Raw genomic sequence first — 16,612 nt, 5'->3', positions numbered from 1 at the left:
CCGGAAGGGACGGTCCACACTAGATGCGATCCGGACTGTCATCGAGACATCACAGAAGGCGTCCAAGCAGAAACGTAGTGTTACCGTTCGAATACTTTGCCCCATGAAACCCTGTGAGAGCGTTCAGAGCCGGAGATGAGAAGAACTAATATACTGGAGATCATGATGAATGCAATTGAGATCCATGCTATGAAATACTATTGCTACAACTATTGATTTTGCTATAATTTTAGGGTATGCTATTTTTGCCACGATGTAGAATTAAAATATTGTAAATTAAATAAATAAATACTAAAGTATATAGGATACAGGATTAAAGACAAGGGAAATAGTTTAGTAATACGATGGGCGGCTAACGGTAAATTTAAACACATTTATAAATATCACTCACAATTAGGGTTTACACAACACAAAACACTCATAAAATCTGCCGGAAAATGGGGATAATGGTAAAAGGAATAAGGATCATGCAAGAAGGAAAAAGGGAAGTTCTTTGAAGATAAGGGGTTTTACTGATTGAGTTAAGTAAGTCTCGGTCATTTACAGTTGAACAAGTGATCACTACAGATTAAAAATATCAATTAAGTGAAACGAAGAAATAAACACGTGTATTCTTATATACGAATTAGTTAGCTACTGACCTGTACAGTTAACCGATATCAGGTAATTAAGAAAATTGTCATCACTGGGACCGAGCCTTAACGCAGTAAATCAGTATCTAAACACGCTACTTTTTCCGATAACAGACCCAGCAGATTTGGGGCATAGATTGTGGCCGAATAGGAAGCCACAGTTATCGAGAAGTTCACCACCTCCATGTGGAAAGATCGAATCCGATCAGCAGCAGCACAGTTTCTGGTCGACGCAGTCCCAGAATAGAGCAGCACACGGTAGACCAGCCACGGCACATTGACCCGTGCAGCACACAGCACCTTCCCCGAAAGCATCTTACCCGCTTCCCCGAAAGCATCATCTGCACCCGCTGCCCCGTTAAACATCGCCCCGCAGGGGAATCGAGAGAGGCACCGCTACTAGCAGGAGAGACAACCATACATCATTCCCATCGCCAGATTCCGCAGCCGGCTGGCACCCCTACAGACACACACACAGTTTTTGTAAGTTAGTGAATAAATTAATAAATCGTACAGTGAGATCTTTTCCATAAGCCGACTTGTGTCTCTGATCGTGTCAAGGAGCCGACCTCGAGAAGGAAAGTTTGCCACTAGGTCGAAAAAAGAGACCGTGAGTGTCCACCCCGGAAGTCCCGAGTGGTTCGACCAGGGACTTGGGGTAGTAGCGGGAGACCCGTCCGGTCACCGAGTAATAGTAGAGGAAACCGCTACTGGTCACTATCGACGTTAAGAATGCATTCAACAGCGCCAGCTGGGAAGCTTCGCAGCAGCGCTCCATAGGCGAATAAACGCAAATTGACAGCTTCACGCGTAAATAGGATGAGTTTGTCAGTTGGTATTAGATGGTGAACCGCAGGATATCACAGTAGGTAGTGCTTCAATTTATGCTAGTGACTTATCCTTGTGTGATGTCCTTTAAGATTTCACCTGCATAACAATGTTACGTCAACAAACTCGGTCAATGGCTGTCTGTCTCCAATTTCCCGAATGCCTCAAACTTTCCAGGTCTTGCTGCACTTGGTTTACGTCTAACGATCGAAAACGCTACGTACCTCTGCGTCGGATACCAACCGGATTCGAGGCCAACACCATTTTTGCGGAATTGTTGTCCGGCATTCTCACAATATATCCCGCCTATTGTACCCTTCTAGTTTTGGCAACTTTCTGGATACTGGGTTCGTCGAAAAGCTGCGCCAACAGGTTTATCCTTCTCCTCCATACACCGTTCTCGCATACACCGCCAAAGATGGTCCTTTCAAGTCCCAATCGAGCATTGTCCACGTTTCAGAAGAGAACTACCGGTCTTGTTAACGTTTTGTACATGGTATATTTATTTGTTTGTTTGTTTGTTTATTTCTGTCTTGATAGATAGTATATTTAGTACGGGGAAAAATTTTATCAGAACTTAGGGCATAGTGAAATCCGTAGTAAGCATAATTTCCGGTATGAACACGTCTGCGTATTGCTCTGCCGCAGTTGTTATCCGACGTCATCAACGACCCGAAGTATACAAATGCGTCCACCATGTCAAACTCGTCTCCATCGGCTACCACACTATTTACTGAAATCAGACAAAAGTTTTCTTTTCTTTAATTTCAGGTATTACGCTATTGCCTATGCGAGTTCAATCACGCTCGTTTTCTCCTGGTAACAGATACTTGGTTTTAGACCAAACTGTGACCCAAGAGCTATCTTGATTAGTCAAGCTGATCTTAAACTGCTTAAGTCTAAATTTTAAAGCAGTTAATTGCGACTGCGACTAATGGGAATGATAACATAGAAAAGACAACCGGCGAATGGTGATGAAGAAGTTGATGCTTTTGAAAACGTTCAATGAGGCTTAACGCGCTTCGAACCATTCGTCAGGTTTCGACGGAAGCGGAAAAAGCTTTTTCAGCAAAATTCCTTTTGTTGTGAGAAATGAATCGCTAAGCAAGTTATGTCTGTTGAAATTATACTTTGCTATGGAGAAGTTTTGAAATTTAAATACGAAAAATAAAGGTTTTTACTGAAAAGTAACAACATTTTCTTTAACTCGGAAAATTCTGCTTAATACTAATATTTGAGAGCCAACTAGTAGAAAATAATTTTCATATTCGTAATCCAGTCGATTAAAATCGATTAGCGGAACAATGCGTCATGTAGACAACAGCGTTAGATGAATTATTGAACAATATAAATATAAATATAAATAAAGGACGTACTGGAAAGTTTGTTATGAGAAATTCTAAAGAAATGAAAATCATAACCCAAAACAATGTTTCAGCCTCTATTAAAGGAAGAGAAGAAAGTTATGTTATGGCTAAATGAACTTAAAAGTCGAGGTTTCTCTTATATGCTCGAATGTAAAAAAATTGAAAAACTTTGCTTTTGAAAATACAAAATCGATACCAAAAACGTATATGTACTACGTTTATATTTGAAAAAGGAAAGATACCGGAAAACAAAATTATATTAATTAATTTTAATTAATACTTATATTAATTCAATGCAATAATTTGTACCCATTCTAGTTTGGTGATGATTGAAATCAAAAACATGACAAAATGGTAACGGTACGGTACTTATAATTGATAAATCTGTTTTTAAGGAGTTCTTCTTTATATGTAAACTAAATAACCCGACAAACTTCGTATTGCCACAAATTACACTGTGTTGTACATCAATCATGAATCTCGGATGATCTTTGTCACAATCTCGAGTTTTGCAAGTTTCTGAGGAGTTCAACCTTAGATGATTCATTTTGGCAGTTACGTAACTATGAAAGCATCCCAAATAACCAATAAGCATCTCCAATGCTATTCAAATGTAGGCCAATAGTCGACTTAAATGCTATTTTGGCAAAATATACAGCTACTTTACTGATAACCCTCTTATAGTGCTGACAATGCTAATTTACAGCTAATTACCGACACGAAGAATTTGAATACAATTTTGGATGCCAATGTACAACACCTATGCAGTCAAAAGGCTAATATACAACAACGTGCAGTATAAAATGCCAGATACGCTGATTTGCTGCTTATGTTAATGCTTATTAGTTACCAGATATAGGTAGTTTAAAATACAAATTTGCAATTTTTCCTCACAGTAAAGTAGAAAACAACTCGCCTGTCCCCTCATTGCCAGAAAGCGGATAGTAATATTCGCCATCATTGTACAACACCTTTCGCCGAATATAATTTTGCGAAAAACCTTAAACGGAAAACTTTTTTGGGGAAAGTACTATTTCGCGATCCTCTCCTTACTCGCTGTCGTTCGTTCCAGGAAATCCAAGTAGACCTAAGAAAACAAATAAACCTAGACAGTAGTGATTTCTGCGGGTAATTGCCTCGCCTCCCCCCAGTGGGCGGCGCTTCCGACGGCGGGTCGCCGGCAACACTCGCGGCCGTCTCGTCATGAATGATCTAGTGTTACTATAGATAGTTTTTGTGGTCTTGTTAGTGACTAATGTTTTATGGAAGAGTCTCGAATTTCTCGAGTTCGATTAGTTGTTGAGTTTCGCAAAAATTTCTGTTTTATTTGTATGAGAGTCCATATCCCCCTACCACAGGGGTGAGAGGTCTCTAACTATCATAAAATAAATTCAAGACTCCAAAATCTCCCACATGCCAAATTTGGTTCCATTTGCTTGATTAGTTCTCGAGATATGAGGAAATTTGCATTTCATTTGTATGGAAGCCCACCCTCTTAAAGGGGAGATGGGTCATAACTCGCTTTCTAAAGAGGAGAAGGGTCTATTCACCATAGAAAAAAATCTTGCCTCTAAAACCACTTACATGTCAAATTTGGTTCCATTTGCTTGATTAGTTCTCGAGTTACGAGGAAATTTGTTTTTCATTTGTATAGGAGCCCCCCCCATCCTCCTAAAGTGGGGAGGGGTCCTAATTCACCATAGAAAATATTCTTGCCTACAAAAATACCCACATGCTAAATTTGATTCCATTTGCTTGATTAGTTCTAGAGTTATGAGGAAATTTGTATTTCGTTTGTATGGAAGCCCCCCCTCCTAAAAAGTTAAGGGGTCCTCATTCATCATAGAAAAAATGGTTGCCTCCAAAAACACCCACATGCCAAATATGGTTCCACTTGCTTGTTTAGTTCTCGAATTACGAGGAAATTTGTATTTCATTTGTGTAGAAGCCCTCACTCTTAAAGTGGGGAGGGGTCCTAATTCACCATAGAAAATATTTTTGCCTCCAAAAACCTCCACATGCTAAATTTGGTTCTATTTGCTTGATTAGTTCTTGAGTTATGAGGAAATTTGTATTTCGTTTGTATAGGAGCCCCCCCCCTTCCAAAGTGGGGAGAGGTCCTAAATCATCATAGAAAAAATTTTTGCCTCCAAAAACACTTACATGCCAAATTTGGTTCCATTTACTTAATTAGTTCTCGAGTTATGAGGAAATTTGTATTTCGTTTGTATAGGAGCCCCCCCTCTTAGAGTGGGCAGGGGTCCTAATTCATCATAGAAAATATTCTTGCCCTCGAAAAATTTCACATGCCAAATTTCGTTACATTTGCTTGATGAGTTCTCGAGTTATGAGGAAATTTGTATTTCATTTGTATTGGAGCCCCCCTCCTAAAGTGGGGAGGGGTCACAATTTACCATAGAAAAAATTTTTGTCTCCAAAAACACCCACATGCCAAATTTGGTTCCATTTGCTTGATTAGTTCTCGAGTTATGAGGAAATTTGTATTTCATTTATACAGGAGCCCCCCCTCTTAAAGTGGGGAGGGGTCCTAATTCACCATAGAAAATTTTCTTGCCCTAGAAAACCTTCACATGCCAAATTTGGTTCCATTTGCTTGATTAGTTCTCGAGTTAGGATGAAATTTGCGTGGAAGCCCCCGTCTTAAAGGGGAGAGGAGTCATAATTCCCCTTCTAAAGAGGGAAGCGGTCTCAATTTACCATAGTATAAATTCTTGTCACCGAAAACACCCATATGCCAAATTTTGTTCTATTTGCTTGATTAGTTCACGAGTTATGCAGAAATTTGTGTTTCATTTGTATGGGAGCCCCCCCTCTTAGTGGAGGGAGGGGTCTCCAACCATTACTAAAACCTTTCCTGGCCCCAAAAACCTCTGCATGCTAATTTTCACGCCGATTGATTTAGTAGTTTTTGATTCTATAAGGAACATCCCGACAGACAGACAGACAGAAATCCATTTTTATATATAAAATTTTCTGTGCTTGGTATTTCTTCTAATTTCATTTTTTTTTTCTTTGCCTTGCAACAATTGGGTTGAACGTGTGCAATATTAGGCAAATGACGTTAATCAAGTGGGCAACAATTGGGCCTTTATGCTGCTGGACAAAAACTTAAATTGCATAATATATACAATATGTTCAGGCATTGAAAACATATCATATGTTTTACCGAAAAGTCATTTTGTTTACAGAACAAATTTCTATTTAAGTAACGTAATAGTTTCTACGAGAGATAAGAAAACCTGAAAGTTTCTGCGTTAGGTGTGCAACAATTGGCAAATTACCCTATATAATTATTCATTTATCATTAGAAATGTTGACTGCCAACCGTGTGTATCATTTTCATTGTGCTTGCATGGATCCCTTCTGCTGATTCTAGAATTCATTCATTCGTTCATTCGATCGTACTTACTGCTTCTGCTTCTAAAGCAGGCACGGGGAGCTGGCGAAAGCGGAAAGTACCGTTAGTCGGCGTACACGATCATCCCGCAAATCGGTGGCGTACGTGACCCGAACGCGAAAAATGATTTTTGCATGACTTTTTCTAAACTAATGATCGCCTTTGCCTACCGCTACCAGAACCAGTTGGCACTGAGTTAGCTTCGGGTTCGGATCGCAATTGCTAACCAGGACGGCGCGACGGATTTCTTTGTTCGGTGGTGTGTCTCATGTTCGGTATGCGTGTTCATCGTGTTAGTTCCAGTTGTATTATAAATTATGCTCGAAAATTTAGATTATCGTTTTATTCAGTTTTGGGATAGGGTACAAATGTATTCCCGAATGTTTTACGTTCCGGCAAGTGTTATTTCCCAGTTCGATTGCTATCTTATCTAGTTAGTAGTTTTGGTAGTTTGCTATGAGAGTACAGCTGAATCGAGAATTCGTTATTCGTGTTGGCAGTAATTTTGGGCTGTGTGGTGCGCTTTTGTGGAACGAAAATCAAAATGGCCGTTATTCAGTTTTGGGGTGAGTTGTGAAAATAGTTGAAAAAGTGTTTCACTACGAAATGGTGTTGTTAGTGCGATAGCTCTCTAATCAAAGTCAGAATAATAGTTCTGGTAGTAGCACAAAAGAAAGTGGAAAATGTCTCTGGAGTGGGCAGTTCCACTTGTTTCGTCACTTTGCAATGAATGAGGAGCTGAATCACCTATGGAACGGGCCGGATCGAGAGATTTTGGTATGTTTTAAATACTTTCTTATGTTTCTTGTTAATCTAGTAATATATTTAATTTTGTATTTTAAATTTTTGTGTTTCTACCAGTTGTATAAAAACCGGAACCAGTAGGCTGTCAACAGCAGTCTCCCAACTTTATCTACAGTTAATCTGTCTAAGTATTCCTCTAGAATTTAACAGATTCAACAATGTTCGAAGCTATTGTCGCAAATAGCTTACACCTACTGCCGCTTACTGGCGCAAAAATTATTACCGGATGCTTGCTCACTTCCAGCCACGGTCAGCCAGAGGAAAAACTTTCCCGCAAATTTCAATTCGACTTGGTCTTTACTCTTTATTCCCCATTATTGTGGAAAGTGATGTTCAGCAGCAGTTTATTGTACTTTTATCGTATAAGTTTTTTTTTCAATTTTGTCATGAAAGTTCTTATGGTTGTTATTTGTTAGCAAGCCTGTTCAACAATAATGTTTCTGCTCTCACAACTGGGACGACGACGTCGTTGAAAACTTGCTGTTAGCAAGCAGACGGATACGATCGTGCACTTTGTACCATCCGCGCGCATTACAGTGCAAAATATCTCCATTACAGTTATGATTACTGTTCTCTGCTACCTACAGTCGAAGCTTTCAGGTAGTGAAACTTTGCTTTTCTTGTCCCGAGAAAAAAAATCCACAATCACGAACAATGTGAACAGGTGTTTCTATGCTTTTGCACGGCTGGTAGTCCCAGAAAGTTGCCTGAAGGAAGAAAGCAAAAGCAAACACACAATCAATCATTCTGGATGATTCGTCTGGATGCCGGTCACCACGGCATCAGCACGGGATATTATGCAACTAATAAAGGTGAACCAAACGATCTTTTTTTCGGTCATCTTCTTCCCTTCTGCTTTATCTTGGGTGTTAGCAGAATCATTTAGATTAAATCTGCTCCCTAGGGAACTGTCTCTTATGCTTTCTGATGAAAAAACTGATGAGTTTGATGTAAACTAATGGGCGAATCTGATGGGTTTGAACTTTTCTTTCGAGCTTTACTTCCAGCAAACCAAACCCGCCGCGCCGTGAAAATGCGTCGATAAAGAAAGGCCCCATTTATCATCGTATCCTCTGTCATACTCATAATCATATCGTTTATGGAACAATTACTTCCGCTCTAATTCCGCTGTTCCGAAGCTTGAGCTTTTGATGTTCATCGCAGCTAACGCAGCCTAGGTATGGGTTTTCCCTCCAACCACCACCACCATCGGTGGAAGAGGAGGAGGAGGAGGAGACACTGTCACTGTTTTTCAATCGCGCGCTCGCTCGCTCGCCCAGGACGCAGCTATTTCCGGTTCCCCGTGTGCGACAACCGACAGTCCGACAGACTATTTTCTACACCACAGCAGCCGGCACAGTTAATTGCAACCAATTGTCGTTTTCGTTCGAGATTTACGGGAAATGGAACGAAGCAAAACTGTGCCAGCGCCGTGGTTACGCATAAGTGGCAATTTGGTGGAAAAGTTTTGTTTTCTTTTCCGAAACGACCTTTCTAATGGCACACGGTCCGTAGTGGACCGCAAATTGAGGCCATTCTGAGGAAAACAACCAAAATGTTAGCTTGCGATACACAGTAGCACGGAGAGGAACAAAAATCAAATGAGGTGTTAACGATGGCAAACTCACAACTGTAATTGAAAATGAGGAAATTAAAAATTATTTTACTAGCGAGAGCTTACAGCAACCTGACCTTCGAGTTGAAACGATTAGTTGGAGGTTTTTCGGTTCATTCGTTCATTATCAAATATCAACCTTGGCTAGACGTATAAAATGATGAAATATAATTAAATAATTTAGAAAGTTTACATAAATTTAACGTAATTTCAATTACCAAATGTTCGTTTAGATGATTGGATTTGTGGCAAACTGACGACATTGTTAGGACTCAATTGCTTTTATTATTAATCACAGAATAATCGCATTTTTAAACGCGGTCGGTTGTCATTGTGATGTTACTGACTTTTTTTTCATTCGAACGTGTTATGTTCTATCTGCATGCTTATTTCGCAAATCAAATTTCAATGACGCTATATTGCCTTCCAAACAAGACTAATAGCGCATAAATCAGTTTGACCATTTCTGAGAAAAATTTCATATTTATGTTTCATATTTAAAAAGTCCGGCAAAAGCTATCCGCATGCGAGTCAGTTTTAGCCAACCTTCGGTAAGACGTAGTCCTACGGCAATAAAAATATTAATATCCGAAACATTCTATAACCGCAAACTTTTTTTCGTGAACACACTGAGGGCATCATTTTTTCGTCATTTAGAGCATGTATGCGGATGTATACTGATATTTAAGCATATTTTTGGACGTGAAATATTTTATGTTGCCAAAATCAAACCATGCCAAATTCGAAATCCCACTGTATTTGTCAAAATACTTTAAGTGCCTTTATTCCGTTTAAGAATAAAGTCAGTGCGGGGATCTCTGATAATTAAAAGATGAATATTTCTGGGGCTCATCCCTATCTATAACAGCTGTCACAAATATCTCCGCAAAATGGCGGTTTGACTGGGTTGGCCGCGGACTAAAGATTAGTAAGGGGATGTAAGCGGGATACCAGACCCGGTTTGGATACCAAAGGAGCATTCTACAATGATTATGGGTAATAATAGAGGTGCTTAGGTAGCAGATGAGAAAACTAACCTTCCGTTACTCGCGCTGTTGTATTTTGTACAACACTTGTAGATTTTTAGATGCCATTTTGTTTTAAAGTAACAGATCGATCTCAAACCAAAATGTATTCTTCAATAAACTTATTATGAACAAAATGAGATAATCATTCAATACATTAATGCTTTAAAAACTGTTCAGCAAAATAGATGAGCATAAACCGAAATCGCAGAAACGATGCAAGCGGCGTGTGAGGGGTACCGCACTTGGTCCATACTGGAATTTTCTCTTATTTCTTCATAAGGGAAAATGTTTTCTATATACAGCAAAGTTATTTAGCAGTTGATGCAGGTGTGCAAAAGTTCATAATTTCATGAGACGTACAATTTACAGCGGGTTTTGGCGCCACCTGGTGTCAAACTTATAAAATTCTATCCCCCAAACAAAAGGTCTTAACCTACTGATTAACTTTGCTGAAGACAGTAACTTTCTATATAGTCAGGATTCCGAGATATTCCGAGATAAAAAGTGTTGTACAAAATACAACGAGCGATTATCCGTGTTACAAAAGTTGGCGCGAGTAACGGAAGGTTCAGTCAATTCTTATACTATATTACATTTAGTTCACAATAATATTTCAAGCTGTCGGTTCTTGGGGTTTAGTAACGGATTTCCGTTATAAATACTGCACTAACTCTTTGGTCTCGAGGGTTAGTAGGCGGATGCGACTCTATATTTTAAAGCTTCTGTCGACTACCGCGAACGCCCAGGTTGTGCTGCGCTCAATTTACTTTGTAGACCTATCTTGGGACAGTGCATAAATGCTGGGGAATGAAAGATTAAATTTGTCGAAATCTACGAAATTTGTCTTTCCTATAGTGGGCGCGCGTTTGAGGACCGGTGTTAGGCGGGGCTGACGAATCTTCTTCTTCACTATACTACATTTTACAATTCAAGTAGTACAAAAAGTCCAGGCCAAAGCACATTTAAGGTGAAATTAGCCGTCATTGATTCTGCAAATTTCAAAAGTAGTTTTTTTGTTTGAAACAAAAATTCCTTCATGTATGGATATTCGCTGTGTTCAGATTGGCAAGGAGAATGAGGCGACTTTGGACTAAGTGAACTTTTAGGGGCAGGGGATCGGCCAAAAACAACGCATCATACAAAAAGTATGAACGAAAATAACCCGGGGAGGTCTGAAATAACTAAAAATGAGTTCGCAGTCAATGAACAGCCTTTATATAACCAGTAGCGTTTCTGGGGTTAATAAACGGGAGATATATGGAGGGGTGTATCCTAAGGGGGCATACCTATTTGATCATTTAACAAAAGTAACCATTACTTCGTTCGAGAACCCGCGGCCGCAGAACATGTGACCTATCCCACCCCCCTCCCCCTACTTAAAACTGGAAGTTTATACACGGTATAATATATTCGTCCTATATTAGAGTGTTTATTCAAAGCATCTGAAATTTCCAGAGAAAAAGCAAAAATTAGTTTAAATTATTTAGCAGACCTATGATGCTGTTTGCTCTAAAATGGATGATGCAATCTAATCTGTCAAAATATTGTGCTCAATAGTAAAGAATGTGAGTGTACTGGTGTATACTGACGTATTTTTGTTGTGTATGTGCAATCCACAAATTGGATCGATCATTATGGCTTGGCACAATCTCACCCTCGTGAACCTCGAAAAGTACAAAGTTTCAAAAAATACTATTTTCCTAATCAAAACTTATCCAATGCATAATAACCTTTCAATACATTGTAAATGATTAGTTTATATACCTTCAAAATAGCAAGTTGGGGCGATTTCTTGTTTGGGTTGGTATATGGGGGACAGTTTTACAAGCGTTATTTCCGAGTATTTTTGATCGCGAACTTTGAAACCCTGTTTAGGTTAAATAGCTTGCTAATATTATCTGTGTTCCATTCTAAGTTATAAATAAATATGTTATTTTCATCATCATTTTGAATTTAGGTCACCAGTTTCTAAAGATAATAAATTTTCATAAATAAACATTTTTGTTTTTTGGCACAATCTCACCCCCGTGGCACAATCTCACTCCGGATGGCGGTACCCTAACTGGGGACGCGAACATGTTTGCAAGGACTGGCAGGCTGGATGAGCTTTGCGAGTTTGTCAAGGATAGACATAACGTTCCAACACAGAGAAAGATCGCCGATCACAATCGGTTATGATTACAGCTGAACACGCGCAGAAGGATCGGAGGGCTATAGCTGAGTCTGCCGAAAATGCACAAAATGAAGCTACGAAGAAGAGAGCTGACGAAGTACCGAAGATGCCAAGAGATCCTCCAGTCCTCAGTCTGCGTTTGGATAAAAGGAACAGAGAAACGACTGGTGAAGAAGAAGAGCAGCAAAAGAAGGTGGACAACAACGAAGGAGAGAATCTGGACCAGGACGAATGCAGCGGATGGCGTCCTGTCGTAAGTCAGAGAAACAAGCAGAAGCAAAAAGAAAATGTCGTAAAGAAAGAAGACCAGAAGAAGCCTAGGTCTCGGTGCAAAGGGAATAACGGCGATGCTCTGGCTGTTAAAGCCAGTATCGCCATTTCGTACACAGCGATCTTTCGAGAAGTGCCGGAATTGAAGGAGTTGGCGAAAAAGTAGTTAGGACCAGGCGGACCCAAAAGAAATAGATGATTTTCGAGATATAAAAGGATCCATCGGTAGAGAGTGTAGCCTTCAAAGTGCTTGTTGCCAAGGTGCTGAGAAATGAGGCGAACGTGTAATCGCTTGGTGATCAAAAGCACTTTTTTCCCCACAAAGATATCCACAAAGCCACCTGGAGATCACCTGACAAACGAACTTCGAACCAAATCGACCATATTCTCATCGAGGGTCGGTTGTTCTCGAACATCACCAACGTACGCTCCCTACGGGATGCGGATATCGACTCGGGCCATTTTAATACATGTGCGTCAAAACTATCGACGGTTTATATCTCGCGACAAAGCCGCCCTACTCGGTTAAACGCAGTTAAACGCAGCTCCTCGGCTCGGAAGTTAATCAACTCGCCAGTTGCCGGAAACTACGCGCGGGTACTAAATGAAGCTCTGGCTTCCTCTGTGGAGCTAGATGCTTCGCCGCTCGAAAACGGATGGAGTATAAAAGGGTCGGCCGACAACGGGTCCGCAACCGTGTTGCTAGGAAAGGAAACCTCGAGTGCACGAAATGATTATGGGTTTGACGGGGAACGCCAAAAAGCGATAGAGAGGAAAAAAAGAGCTTGGAAAAACTATCTATCACGAGAGAGAATTTGGTCAAGTCTCGACGAGTGCGGAGTGAGTTGACCACAATCCTGAGGAGGAAAAAGCGCCAAAAGACAGAGATCGTAAGGAGCTCCAATGATACGTAAGCAAGCCGTAAGTTTTACGAGAAGGTGAACCAAACTCGTAAGGGTTACACACCTAAACCTGACATGAGGTGGTCGGCAGGTGGAAGCAGCATTTCGATGAGCGCCTCAACGGGGCGATGTAGAAGCAGAAGACGCAATGGAAGTTATCCTCGGAGTGCCTACAAACGACAACAGCGTGCCGGCTCCCAATGTCAAAGAGATCCGGCGAGTAATTCGTCAGCTGAAAAATTATAGAGTCGCCGGAAAGGACCAACTCCAAACAGAGCTCTACAAAAATGGCCTAGAACCGCTAGCAACGGCACTTCATTGGATAATTTCTAGGATTTGGGAAGAGGAGAAACTACTGGAGGAATGGATGGAAGGTGTAGTCTGTCCCATCTACAAAAAGGGTGACCGGCTAGATTGCTGTAACTACCACGGCATCACGTTGATCAACGCCGTCTACAAGGTTCTCTCCCAGATTTTTTACGTCGTGTATCCTCAATAGCAAGAGAATTCGTAGGGCAGTATCAGGCGGGCTTTATGGGGGCTCGTTCTACTACGGATAAAATTTTTGCTCTCCGACAAACCTCCAGAAATGTCGAGAGTACAACGTGCCCACGCATCATATTTTCGTGAATTTCAGAGCAGCATACGATACAGTTGAACGAGAACAGCTATGGCAGATAATGCACTGGTACGGTTTTCCGGACAAACTGATGCGGCTGATCAAAGCTACTCTGGAGCGAGTAATGTGCTACGTGAGCGTTTCGGGGACACTTTAGGGTCCTTTTCAATCGCGCAGAACGTTGCGGCAAGAGGGTGGACTGTCCTGTATGTTATTCAATATCGCTATTGAAGGTGTGATCCGGCGAGCGGGTATCGAAACGATCTTCAGCAAGAGTAGCCAACTCCTAGCCTTTGCAGGCGACCTCGACATCATTACTAGAAACCATGGGACGGCATGGGATCGAAAACCAAATATATGGTAGGAAGAGGCTCCAGTGAAAGCAACGTTTGCCTCCCATGGACAGTGACTATTGAGGGCGATGAACTGGAAGTGGTTGTTGAGTTCGTATATTTAGAACTTCTGGTCCCCGCCTTGAAGATCCAAAAGCTGGTGATTTTGCAGAAGCCAGGAAAGCTTGCGGAAGATCCAGTGTCATACAGACCGATATGTCTGCTGAGTACATGCGAAAATGTCCTAGAGATCGAAGAAGATAATTCTGCACAGACATACCTTCCATACAGAAAGTAAACACGGTCTGTCATACGTGCAGCTCGGGTTCTAGAAAGGGAAGTTCATGGTGGATGCTATTCGGACAGTGGTTGACCGAGCCGAGAAGTCGTCCAAACAGAATCGATGAGGAAATCGTTTTTGCGGCGTTGTAACGATCGACGTTGTAAAAGCCTTTAGCTGTGCCAGCTGAGAGGCCATCACTGAATCGCTGCACATAATGCAGATCCTTGGACATCTGTGCAGAATTCTGGGAAGTTACTTCAGGAAACGGGTGCTTGTTTACGAGATCGCCGCGATACAGAAGACAATTAATATCACGACAGAAGTTCCGCAAGGCTCCATCTTCGGCCCAACGCTTTGGAACGAAATGTACAACGGGGTATTGACTTTGAAACTGCTCAGATTGAAAACTGAATGCAAAGGCGAAGTTGCAAATAGCCCTCCAAAAACGAAGGTCCTGCAGGTAGGGCAGAGAGGGGGGAGGGGAGAGATAGATAGATAGATAGATAGATAGATAGATAGATAGATAGATAGATAGATAGATAGATAGATAGATAGATAGATAGATAGATAGATAGATAGATAGATAGATAGATAGATAGATAGATAGATAGATAGATAGATAGATAGATAGATAGATAGATAGATAGATAGATAGATAGATAGATAGATAGATAGATAGATAGATAGATAGATAGATAGATAGATAGATAGATAGATAGATAGATAGATAGATAGATAGATAGATAGATAGATAGATAGATAGATAGATAGATAGATAGATAGAGATAGAGATAGAGATAGAGATAGAGATAGAGATAGAGATAGAGATAGAGATAGAGATAGAGATAGAGATAGAGATAGAGATAGAGATAGAGATAGAGATAGAGATAGAGATAGAGATAGAGATAGAGATAGAGATAGAGATAGAGATAGAGATAGAGATAGAGATAGAGATAGAGATAGAGATAGAGATAGAGATAGAGATAGAGATAGAGATAGAGATAGAGATAGAGATAGAGATAGAGATAGAGATAGAGATAGAGATAGAGATAGAGATAGAGATAGAGATAGAGATAGAGATAGAGATAGAGATAGAGATAGAGATAGAGATAGAGATAGAGATAGAGATAGAGATAGAGATAGAGATAGAGATAGAGATAGAGATAGAGATAGAGATAGAGATAGAGATAGAGATAGAGATAGAGATAGAGATAGAGATAGAGATAGAGATAGAGATAGAGATAGAGATAGAGATAGAGATAGAGATAGAGATAGAGATAGAGATAGAGATAGAGATAGAGATAGAGATAGAGATAGAGATAGAGATAGAGATAGAGATAGAGATAGAGATAGAGATAGAGAGAGAAGTTTGCAAACCTAAATACAAAAATAATGTTATGTGTTATAACAAAGGTCTTAGGTTGAAACTTTTTGCAAATGATATTTTTTGATGATTATTTCATATTTATCATTTTCAAGTTTTGTTTTTTAAATTTTGTTGCTGCTGGTGTTTCATCTTCTAAATTTTAAACTTTTTGTTTTGCAAATATTTTTTATGCGCTTGTAAATCACACTTCAATTGACGTCACGCTCAGTCGCCTGTTAATAATCGCAAAATATAACAACGTAGCAGTAACTTTTTCCCCATCATCACCCTCTTACCGTTCATTCGTACGAAAATTAGAAAAACTTTCCAACTATATCGGAAGAATCTGCCAAAGCTGTGATGCCCATCCGATACAAACATCGGCAAGCTCTTAATCCATAACTTTCGAATCTGATTGTAGTTTGAGTTTGCCCCCGCTCCATTGCTCCATTTTGCCTCATCAACCGTATAACCGTTCAAGCGGCACGACCTCTGTCCTTTCGCTTCCCGAGTCGCCATTCAGATAGCTGGTAAGACAGCAGAAACAGGATAAGCTTCGCTCTTCAGCTGCCACCAACCAGTCCAGCAGCCAGTTGCCAGAATTTTCCTAAGACAGACACGAGTGGAAAAGTTTTCGCTCGCTTTGCTGTGAGTGCAGAATAATCTGAATCGAATCATAACTCGTAGTAGCTGAGTGTAGGTAGTAGTAGTAGCAGTAGTAGTTGGGCACTCGGAAAATATCGAAAAGGATGCACACAGAAAAGGTGGCGCAATGAGGGGGAAAGTTTTGTTTGCCAGTTGGGGAAAATCTTTTCCGTTGTTTGTGAGTTTGATGGTTCGTATTGTTGCTGCTGCTGCAAGCTAGTCAGCTCAAACTGTGGGGAAAAATCAGAGTCGAATTGGTTTACAAACTATCTAATGCATTATTTATGATATCGCAGGGAATGATGTAGGGGGGCGAAGGATAGTACGATA

The sequence above is a fragment of the Sabethes cyaneus genome, chromosome 1, assembly GCF_943734655.1.
Source record: "Sabethes cyaneus chromosome 1, idSabCyanKW18_F2, whole genome shotgun sequence".
NCBI classification, from domain to species: Eukaryota; Metazoa; Arthropoda; class Insecta; order Diptera; family Culicidae; genus Sabethes; species Sabethes cyaneus.
The sequence above is the reverse complement of the archived record's forward strand: the minus strand, read 5'-3'. Positions refer to the sequence as shown.